Source organism: Sycon ciliatum, chromosome 6 (assembly GCF_964019385.1).
Source record: "Sycon ciliatum chromosome 6, ocSycCili1.1, whole genome shotgun sequence".
Classification (NCBI taxonomy): Eukaryota; Metazoa; Porifera; class Calcarea; order Leucosolenida; family Sycettidae; genus Sycon; species Sycon ciliatum.
The window spans coordinates 3,943,804-3,956,118 of record NC_088648.1 but is presented as its reverse complement, the minus strand read 5'-3'; positions in this window follow the sequence as shown (position 1 = coordinate 3,956,118).

Here is a 12,315-nt window from a genome sequence, read left to right as displayed (position 1 = left end):
CTGGACGCGTACATTGCTGCTTTCACTCGCCTCATCCTGCAAGTGCCGGAAATCGACCACCACACCAGAGCGCAGCTATTCGTCAGGGGTCTAGTGCCGCACATCCAGCGACAGGTCATGCGTGAGCATCCACGTACCCTGGAGCAAGCTGTCATGGCAGCAAACACCGTGGAGCAGTCGTCAGGGCCACCGGCGTCGGGGCCACCAGCCAGTAGAGAGTCGCGTTCCGTGCCCAGCTTCCGTGGCCAGGGCCTCCGCAAGCTGACGGACCAAGAGCGTGTCCGACTGCGAGCAATGGGACACTGCTTTGCTTGCAGGAAGCCAGGCCACCTCGCTAAAGACTGTACTGAGGGTGGACAGCGCTACCCAAACGCTGGTCGCCAGTAAGAAAGGGGGTGCGCTTACTGGCGACGACCCAAGCACCCACGCCGTTACCAGTCGCTAACCGGTTCGGAGCTCTGGAGGTTGAAGACGTTGCTGTCCAGGAACCTACTGAGCCGGAGACACCCATAGCTGTAGGAAATTGTCCCGTTGCAGAAAGGTGTCATGTCAGCAACATCAGCGTCGGTAATGAACCTGAACACGACCTACTGCGCGTACAGGGAAAGATCGGCGGTCGCCGTGCAGTGATGCTGATAGACTCCGGTTCGACGCATGACTTCATTGCAGACGGTTTTGTTCGAAAGCATCATCTTGACACGGATGCAAGCTCGGAAATGCTGAGCGTAACATTGGCGGACGGCTCGACCAGCGAGGTCCCGCAGATTTCCACACGCACGCTAAAGGTGACAGTCGGGGGCTTCAGTGAGGAACAGCACTTTACTGTGTATCCCCTGCCTCGCTACGACGCTTATCTTGGCAAGCCGTGGCTTACAAGGAACAACCCCAGCATCAACTTCCGTACGAACGAAGTTCAGTTGGACGGTGAGCCCTTTGTTGCCAAATTGCCTTCAGCTAACCCGCCAACAGCCGACCGGCCAACTGTGGAAAGCATGTTTATCAGTGGCCGACAAGCTCGTCATGCCCTGAGGAGTGGAGCAGAGGGGTTTCTTGCATGGGTCACTGCTGCAAACGAGGAGAATCGTTCCGGGCCACAACTCCAGGAATCAGAGCAACAGGACATCCAGAACCTGCTCGAGAGGTACCAGGATTTATTCCCGTAGCTATGCAGAAGACGTTACTTCAGTAACGTCTGGCGCTAGCCAGGGTCCACACAGCTTTAATTTGGTGTTTGTTTGTGTGTTTGTTTGTTTGTGTCACGCCTGGCGCTATCCGTATCTCACGGCAAAAAAGCATAGGATGTTATAAATTTTTCAATTCTCCCATATCTTTTCAGGCATATCCTGGGATTCGAACCCGCACTATCGCCCTACATGCATTCCCCCATACACTTCGCATTCATACCCATTCTTTCAAGTTGCTTCACGTTATTATCTTGCGTTTGAAAGCCCTATTTGAATTATTGCGGGCAGCTGTATGTGGCCAGCTGTGTTTGATGGTACGGTACGGTAGGGAGACGGTGTCGTATTACCCTCGATCGTACCTGTCCCGTACCTATCCCCTACCGTACCGTGCCATCAAAGACGGCTGGCCACAATGCATATTCAAATAGGGCTTTCGAATGCAAGATCACAATGTGAAACAACTTGGAAGAATTAGTATGTATGCGAAGTGTATCGGGGGATGCATGCAGGTCGCGCGATAGTGCGGGTTCGAATCCCAGGTTATGTCTTAAAAAAAAGGATTTTTTTAAAGAATTTTTAACATCCCTATGCTTTTTTTCTCTAGGTCATCAAGGCAAAAAAGCATAGCGTAGGGCCCTGAGCTTCCAAGCTCTCTCGTTTCCAGACGAGCTGCCGAATGAGCTTCCACCGAAGAGACCAGTCGACCATGAAATCCAGATAGAAGATGGAGCCAGACCACCGTCTCGACCCGCCTACTGCTTGCCGAAACCAGAGATGGACGAGCTCCAGTCACAGCTGTCAGAATACTTGAGAAGGCATTCATTGAGCCAAGTAAGTCGCCATACGGTGCACCTGTGTTTTTTGTGAAGAAGTCGGATGGTACTCTGAGAATGGTGTGCGATTGGCGAGAATTGAATAGAATTATGATCAAAAACAAAGCTTGTCTTCCTAATATTGATGACTTATTCGACACGATCCAGGGCAGTGCATATTTCTCCAAGTTGGACTTGCGGTCGGGGTACAATCAAATCAGAAATCAAGACTCGGATGTTTCTAAGACGGCCATTAATACGCCATTCGGCCACTTCCAATTCAGAGTCATGGGATTCGGGCTGACTAATGCCCCGGCCACCTTTCAGTCACTCATGAACTCTATTCTGCAACCGCATCTCCGAAAATTTGTTGTAGTAATCTTGGATGACATTCTAGTTTTCAGCAAGACCTGGGAAGATCATCAGCATCATCTTCAAACAGTTCTAGAAACACTTAGAAATAGTGAGCTGTATTGCAAACAGTCTAAAGGCAAATTCGGCGTGAGAGAAGTTCTCTTCTTGGGGCATAAAATCAACGGCACATCAATTTCCCCCGATCCCTAGAAGATAAGTGCTGTGGAAACATGGCCAACTCCATCGTCAGTAACTGATGTGAGGAAGTTTCTTGGCTTTGCAAACTATTTCCGAAGGTTCATAGATGGACACTCGACCATCTCTCGTCCATTAGAAGAAGTCACCGGCAAAATTCACACTTTGAATGGAGCGCTGCTAGAGAGAAGGCATTCGAGTCTCTAAAATCAGCATTACTCGAGGCGCCAGTGTTGCAACTGGCCGATGTTGAGAAAAGCTTCACGGTAGAAACTGACGCAAGTGACTTTGATCTGATGACTGATAATATGGGTGTTGTCTATTTACGAACCAAACCGACTCTCACCAAGCGTGAGGCAGGATGGGTAGGGTTTTTAGCTGACTATGACTTTACGGTCTTTCACAAACCAGGAAAGAAAAACATTGCCGATCCGCTTTCACGCCGTCCAGATCTGTCCAGTGATTCTGAAATAGGCGGGTCATCCTATCCTCCTAACATTCAGTTGAATGCCATAGAGCATACCCTAGAGATTAATCCAGACATAGCGCAGTTAATTGTCAGCGGTTACAAGTGCAACAAGGATCTTGCTCCCATTATCAGGAGACTGAAAAATTCAAGTCATGACAATCTGCACGACCATTACCTTCTAAATGAAACATCCGGTTATCTTTATCTCAGATTTTTTTTATTTATTTTTTATTGGGAACACAGCCCTACAAAGAGACATGTGGAGACAAACACAAGACAGGACACAGGGGATGTAGGGACGACGTGCCGATGTACAGGGAGCAACTCGACCGACCAGGGGTCTCGGCGTTAGCGTTGCAACCTGGCATCGAAAAAAAGGGGGGGGTTGCATGTTCAGGTAGCAAAAATAATAATTTGGTGCGAGAAAGGGGCGCTAGTATTGCACCAAATAATATAAATACGTGTAATGACTAAACCAGAAGGGAAAATGAAGAGAGAGAACAATAATCATAACAAGCAAGTAGTAGTAGAGAGGTAAATACTAAATGGGTCTCAAATCTCAATATCATCGTCACAGGTACTGTGTGGACCACAGCCATCTCTTTCGGATTAGATCCTTACATACGTTGACCTTCACCACAGAACCGGTTATGCATTCCAAAGAGTAGCAAACTCCGACTCGCCCTGCTTCAAGAATACCTACCATGACTGTGTGACTGCGGGGTATCCCGGTCGAGATCGCACCTATTTCAGACTCGCTAGATATTTCTATTGGCCCAGAATGGGACTGGATGTAAAGGCGTTTGTCAAGTCATGCGATGTCTGCCAACGAGTAAAAGGCGGCCAGCTAAAAACTGGTGTCTTGCAGAATTTACCAGTGCCCAGTCAGCCGTGGGCGGATATCTCGATGGATTTTATCATGGGTTTGCCCAGGACTGATACAGGTCATGATGCTATATATGTATTTGTAGACCGCTTGACAAAATGTGTACATTTAGCACCTTCTTCCTCTACTATTGACGCTAAAGGAAGTGCTGATCTGTATATTCAACATGTATTTCGACTGCATGGTTTGAGTTCTAGTATTGTATGTGATCGTGATCTAAGATTTACTGCAGCATTTTTTCAGGAACTGTTTGATTGCTTATGAACGAAACTAGCATTTAGTACTGCCAATCACCCTCAGACAGATGGCCTAACTGAACGAGTAAACAGAATAGTAGAGGATGTGCTGAGGGCTTTTGTAAATCATAAGCAAGATAACTGGGATATGCTCCTACCTCTCTGTGAGTTTTCTATCAACAGCGCTACTCAATCATCTACAGGAAACACACCGTTCTTCTTAAAATTATGGTCTAAATCCCAGAGCGCCACCCGACTTCCTCAACCCTATTCAGGGAGGCAGAGATTCAGCTGATTGGTTGCAAGCAAGACAAGACGCGGTCAAGATCTCACAAGATGCGCTAGTGGCAGCTCAAGCTCGTCAGGCCTTCTATGCAGATCGGACAAGGGTTGAGGGAAAGCTGAAGGTTGGAGATTTGGTAATGGTCTACCGGGATTTCCTCCTGACTCCTGAAGCTCGGGATCGACTATCCCATAAATTACGCCCCAAGTGGTTTGGCCCCTTTCCTATAACCCAGGTGGTCGGCCCGAATGCCTACAAGCTCAAGTTGCCTCATACCAGCCGCTGTCACCCGGTATTTAATGTGTCCGCATTCCGTGCCTACGAGAAATACGCTATTCCTAATAGGAGACAGCCTACGCCTCCGCCTATCACGGACCTTGATGGTCATACCCGCTACGTGGTGGAGAACATTCTCAGTCACCGCCGCCGGCAGAATCAGCTTCAGTACCTAGTCAAGTGCTTCCCTATCTCTAGTCAAGCGGATCGAAAACTGTGTATTGTTGTTCATTCTATTCGTCTTGACAAAGCCCCGCCACGCTTGCGTAAATATAACTGGTTTCTTCCCACTCGTCCTACGCGCAATCCCTGCACTTTACCTAAAGCCCGAACCTCAGCTTATACCAGATCTCCGTTTTTTGCTGCCTATTCTCTCTGGCTGGCCCTGCCTCTATCAGTAAAATCGTCTTGTACGCTAAAGGATTTCAAGGCCAACACGAAGCTCGTGTTCTAATAACTGCTAGTTCTTCATCCACATTTGTTTCTCTTTGCCTCCAGTAATGGGTAATATCTATTTATTTTTGCTTTGTTTTTGTTTACTGCCATGGCTGGCTACCGCCCCCCTTCCCTCCATATTGGCCTATATTCTCTGGCCACCGGAAGGTGAAATAAAAAAAATAAATAAAAAAAAGTGGCAAGGCTACTCTGATGCTACTTGGGAGCCTGAACATTATTTGTTGGATGAATCTGGTAATGACATTGTTCCACTTCAGAAGTACAAAATCTTGGTTTCTGCCCACTGAGTTTTGCAGTTGAACTTCTAGTTTTCACCTTACACATTTTTTGAGCTTATTACACTTTTATTTGCATGGAGTTTCAGTCGTCTTATTGTGGTACTTCAGTGCGAAGCCTTTTTTCGTCTCGCACGTGTTTGTGCTTATTGTACTCTATTCCACTTGAGCATTTGGGTTATAAGCTCCTTCCTCTCCATAGGAGGGGGATGATGTAACAGTTTTCCCCTGTTCGTTATAACTTTACACTCCCTCGCACCTCATGCATCTTACGCCTGTCCATTAGCACCTTCATTGTCGACATGTATACTAATAATATTAATAAGTATCACCTTTTGCATATAACTGGTTGAGGCACGCTCAACCAGGCCTCTTACTTTTCAAGTTCGATTTAACCTGTTACACTATCCGAGCATTATGGAGCATTAGATTGGAACAAAACGAGCACTATGTGAGGTTTGAGTGGCATTACGAGTTGCATAGTGGATAATATTGGGAAATCCCCGATTTTTCGCAACAATCGGCTACATGAAGACATGGCTCATGAGATCCGACCCTCATCTGGTCTGAAAAGTGTGCAGCTTGGAAGTGGAACGCATTGCATTGTACGGGTACATGACTTTGTGGACACGTAACACTTTTAGCACTTTGTCCGCTGTATGTAGCAATGCAGTAAAAATTGCAGTTACATGTACAGTCGTAGCCAAAGAAATCCGACCCATACTAGTATAATTATTATACTAGTATGCCAAAGGGAGCACCCAATTCGGCGCTCGGATGGGTTTTGGACGGTGCAAGATGTATGGATTTTTGGAATTTGAATTGGAAACGTGGCATTTTTTTGGTCTGAATTTTGACTCGTGGGTCAAACAAAGCTGCTCCACAAATCCGAATCGATAATTTACATGGAGCATATGTTTTTGTTAGAAATCAAGGAGAGCCATGGATCATGGCGGAAACAGACGAAGAGGAGTTTTCTCGTTGTGCCTCAGGCGCTGACGATAGCGCCGGTCTCCACAAGATGTAGCGATATTGAAGTAGACATATCCATTGCTAAATATACACACACTAGAACTGTGGTTACAAAAAAAAACAAAAAAAAACATACATGTACTCGTGTCTAATTAACGAGTTCGGAGTGGTCTACTCTTCATGACCACAACGAGTGGGTTTAGTCAAGTACGTGCGATTTCAACCATGATTATGGAGAATAGCACCATAAATCGCGCCTCCTTTAGTGTTTGCGATTTTTCTCTAATTTCGAAATGTTTCACCCATTCTTGTTGGACTAAACATGATGGAGAAACGCACCAAACAATCAGCAGGACCATTGATTTTGGCATAACAGTTACTAACATGATACAGAACAGGATCGAGGGTAACCAAAGTGCCAAAAATTAGGCTTGTTCAAGGCTTCAGCTTGCTCGCTTATTTTTTGTCTACTGCTCCGAAACGTTTTTTTCTTCAAATATTCTCAACTGACTGCCCGGGCTCCATTGTAAAGTCTTTCGGAGAATGTTTTGGCATGGACCTCGTAAACACAACCCTTTGCTGCACCCATCCATCGGCGATGTGGCTATCATGGGGTTTCTTTCACTTTCATTCGGGTAAAAGTCAGTCAGGCTGAGAATTGTTCTCAAGGAAAAGCTCGCAAAAATCATTGCCAGTAAAAATAGAAGAAAACTGTTTGAAACTGCAAAGCAGCCGACTCGCATTGACCGGTTGTGAACGCAAGAAGCTAATTCTAAATCACGCCGTGTTTCACGTGCGTTCCCATGAACTCGTTCCCGTTGACGTTTCACGGCATGCTAATGGTCCCTACTATCTCGTCCGCCCCGGAATACTTGGTAAAGGCTGATTCACTCGCATCTTCTGCTACATGACGTACTGTATCAGTGTGAGAAAGAACTTTGAAGAAGATGAGTTCAAGCATACTATAATGTGTTTCCACGATTTCTACCCTGCTGCTTTTTATTGAAACCACTGCATTGTACATACCGGTATCTGCATGACCTCCGAACCCTTTGCAATGCAGACCACCAGCACTGCAGCACTGATCAGGTGCATTGTACGCAATTGTGTAGCCTACATAGTACATTATAGCAATAAAAACTGCTTTATGGCAGTTTTCTAAAAAAAGTTATTGTGTTCTAGTCCATGGACCCCGTCTAAAAAGTAAGAAATTAATTAACGAAATGGGATAGCCGAAAATTAAAATTTCACACAAAACCTCACAATAATCACACACAGGATGAAAAGCGAGAAGACCTTTTCCCCTCGTGGTCCTCTTTCCTATTCATGCATGTTGGCGCAGTACTCGTACAAGTCACCCTTGAAGTGTCAGACCAAGATGGACTCTTGGTCAGACTAAACAAGTGTTGAAAGCAGTATTTTTTTAACTAAGATCCTCAAGTGTTGTGATTATTGTGAGGTTTTGTGTGAAATTTTAATTTTCGGCTATCCTATTTCGTTAATTTCTTACTTTTAGACGGGGTCCATGGACTAGAACACAATAACTTTTTTTAGAAAACTGCCATAAAGCAGTTTTTATTGCTATAATTTCTTTTGTTTTTTAGCTAAAGGATATTATTACATATAATAATAATTGTGTCACCAATGGAATGCCCTAAACGATGGCCTACATGTAGCGCCTCTACACGTGCATCATATCAAATTCAATACCGTATTATACGCATTTATGTGCAAGCCTTTTCTTGCAGAAAATGGCACTAGTCCTGCATATTCATGTTCTTCTGCAGGGGAATCATATGGGTAGTGCAGTGGCGGTGATACTTTTTTATACGCAGGTCATTCTGTGGATGTTGCTGTTGCAGAATTTCATGTCATAAAAATAATAATTGTCATGGTCTTTCAGAAAATTCAGATGTCCACACCCTAAATCACATTTACTTGAGAATTATAACCAGGTGCGTGCCGCAGATGTTTTTGTTGATTCTGTGTTTATAATTGTAGTCATGGGTTGTCGTGATAAGGTCATCCGGCATCATATTGTACTGAAATCGTAATCCTGTTGATGTCGATACAACTTTTGGAAGTAGTTCAATGACTTCAAAGTGTTACAAGTCCACGATTGTCTAAAACAACACAGCAAAGTAGGAACAATAAACATGTATTAAAATCAATGCCATTAATAGTATTAGTGAAGCGGACATTACAAAATGATGAATGAGAATACATGTATTCTCATTCATCATTTTGTAATGTCCGCTTCACTAATACTATTAATCGCATTGATAAAGTTATTGTCTCCTCGTCGCCTTTTCATGTATTAAAATGTAAACAAATACATTGTTGAGTCCGACACCTCGTTCCAACAACTACACTGATCCTGAGTATATACATGTAAGGTGCAAGGATATAATGGTTTGAGGTACTGAGAGATAAACAAGGCACTCCATAATAATATAATGTTACACGACTTTGGGGGAGTATGAATGATATCCAGTCAAACCTCTTTAGGACGAACATCAAGGGACCGATGGTATTTGTTCTGTGAGTTTGTCTTAATTAACTCTATTTTATAACGAGTGAATACAATTATTTCTCCAATAGAGACACGAATAGACTTCTTCTACAGCGAAAGATTCTAAGCCAGACCAAACCATTGACTCGTCTTGTATGAAACAAATGAGTCACTGAACCTTTCTTTAGCAACATGACGGCAACTGAAACAACAACAGAGAAAATACGATACATGTACAGCACATTCTTGCAGGTACTACAAACAGATCGCAGATCGTAATTCTTGCTCTGCCGGCACGCAACTTTATTTAGGGCAGTGCAACCTCGGCGCTACTCATAAATCAAACAGCCCAGACTCGAGTAAACAAATCCAATCGTACGAGATTTTCACGAGACGAGACTGTACCCATTGGCTTGTTTCGTATGAAGCAAACAAGTCACTGAATGCATGAACCGGACCATAATGGAGATTTTCCCGGATATGCGAATTTATTTTGCATACTCGGCCAATGCGTCCTTGAACCTTTCCCTCCAGATTGGGAACTGCCAACGATGCTATGCCACTGCAAAATTCAGATTCTACCCTATTATCGGAGCACGGAATGCCGGAAGCAGTCATGACCAGTGCCTTACTTGTAACGCACCAATGTACAATGAACATGAGTATTTCGACAACACATCTAAGCCTCAGCAGCAACATAAGCCTTACCGCCAAGAAGGTGAACTCGCGTTCTTCGCACTGTTGGCAAGGGCAAAGAGATACGAATGGATCTAAATCCGAATAAAATCAGCACACGTTTCCGTAAATGAAAGGGTGAGCATAAGCAAATGAATCGAAGGAAACTGGTCAACTCAGAGATCACCTGTCATTGAGTATTCCGTAAAAGGAGACCTCGACAGCAGAAAAGCTAAATTTAGAAAAGAGATCCTGTCAGCTTTTCCATTATTTATTGTATTCCACCTAAAATCAGCACACTTTTCGTAAATTAATTATTAATTTCACGGTTCGCGTGAGACTCGGCTGGAAGCCGGGTTTTCCGCATCCGTAGGAACGCCACCACCCTTCAAGGATCAAGGCGCAGATGCAGCTCCTAAAGCGGTGGGAGGTGAGTAGATCAGCTCACCAGCAAGTGGTCAAAGACCGAAAATCCCATTCACTGCATCCATGTTTTCCTCGTGCCAGGCCACGAGTTCCCAATTAACTGTGGGTCGCAGCACGGCTGGATGAAAGAGTTAAAACAAGCAAATGAATCAAAGGGAACTGGTGAACTCACCTGTCGTTGAGTAATATTCCGTGAAAGGAGGTCTCAGCGGAGCCGAAGCGAAATAAGCCAGGACACGAAATATCCGAAACAGCTCATGCAAGAAACAGTTCCAAAGAAGGTAGGGCCTCGCGCATGCACATCCGAAAACGGACTGCACTGCAACACAATGTCTGCCGTGCACGTGCACAGCACGCGGCTACCACGCGTTGGTAGATCTAATACCGAGCACCTGACGTAGAATCTTACGTAGCCTAAGTGAAATACCGAGTACCTTACGTAGAAACTTACGTAGCATAGCGATGTCGTTTTTTCTGCCATGTGAACACAATAATAGAAAAGCTGACAGGATCGCTTTTCTAAATACTAGAACTGTGGTGACAATCATGTACTTATGCTCCTACCTCCGGAAGCATGCCAAATTATGTTCCAAATTTTCAACCACCAAATTATGCCAATAATTATGCCGGCATAATCAGCCCGTGCGTACCACAGACAGGTCATGACGTCTCCATCGCAGCCAACACGCCAGCCTAATAGACTGACTGCGTTCCACCTCCCTTCTACCCCTCTCTGATCCCCTTCGCTCAACTTTAGACCTTGTCTCTCCCAGTCATCGCACCTTTAGTTATGATCAGTTCTCTCCATCCCCCTATTTCCATGGTGCACTGCTTTTACTATTGTTACCTCCTATCTCCATCTCACATTCTCCCCATTATCGTTTGCAAAGGTGCTTCCCTATTGGATGTGTTCCGTCCCGTCCAAGGATTTTACCCATTCTAAGATGGGCAAAATAGCTAATGCCCATCCTAGGATGGGCACTGAGATGGCCCATTCTCGGATCGATCGACTTGATATGCACCAATATAATAATCATATAAACGCACGTTGATATATTATATATTTTAAATAAAAGCACGTTTTAAATTAACAAACGAGAAAACGAAAAAACTTATTCCACGTGAAGCCTCGGGCTCCGATTCCTGATCTGTCAGATGGAATTTTGACGGCTGCAAGCGATCTAGAGACGGCTGACTTGCTAGCTCGCCTATTCTCTCAGTATTCTTCACCTCCTTCTACGCCCCGGACTGCCCACAGCTACCCACAGTCACGGTTGTCGAGCCCTTCGAATTTCAGCAATTGAGTACCACTAGTGTTCTTTGGACCCTATCACACCTTCCTCGGTACAAAGGCACGTCTGGACCCCTCCCTAATCGAATCCTTCGAGAAACAGCTCCCAGTATTTCCGATTCACTACCAGCTATAGTTTAGGTTTTCCTGCCTGATAGGCTGATACCGCCTGTCTTGCTGTATAATTGTGCGCTTTGGACCCTATCGCAAACGCTAACCGACGTCGTCAATGTATGGCACCGGCAGAAACTACGCACCATCATTGGTATCACGTACCCACAACGAATCTCTAACACAGCGCTGTATGCCAGAGCCGAGCAGACCACACTATCCCAAGTCTGCAGGCAACAAAGACTGCTGTGGTTCGGCCATGTAGTGAGGGAAGGCGCAGAATCCTCCTCTTTCCAAGCCCTCCAAATGTCAATCAACACAACAGACATACGACGACCCCGAGGACGACCACGTCTGAGATGGATCGACGTCGTAAAGAAAGACTTAAAATGCATTAATCTCTCGCTTCTGGATGCTGTGCAATCTGCTTCTGACAGAGCTGCTTGTATTGGCTCGAAATTGTCAACAGATGCGTTGACCTGATGCAATAGACGTCCTTAGCAAAAGTACGATAAGGGTAACTTTTACGGTACTCACTCCCAGCCGTGACAAAAGACGTTATCGGGTACCGGAAAAACGTTACAGAGCTCAAAATAACGGGCCGACGTTCGTTATGGTAATTCTGGAAAAAATGCAAAAACTCGCATTGTTTTTTTCAACTGGCCGGAGATGAGAAGCACGTACAGATCGAGATGAGAGTTGAGATTGCTTCCTCTTGTGACATTTAGCTTTTTTTGGCGAGTTTTGCCTTTCAGTTGACAATGTCTGCGTCCTCTGCTTCGTGCCTTTCAGCCTCTATCCCATCTGGGAAACAAAGGACCAGTTCCACGGCACTCCTGAGGAAGAAATTCATCGGCCTCTCTTTGACGTGCTGGAGCTGGAGAACCCTTACAGTATTCGGT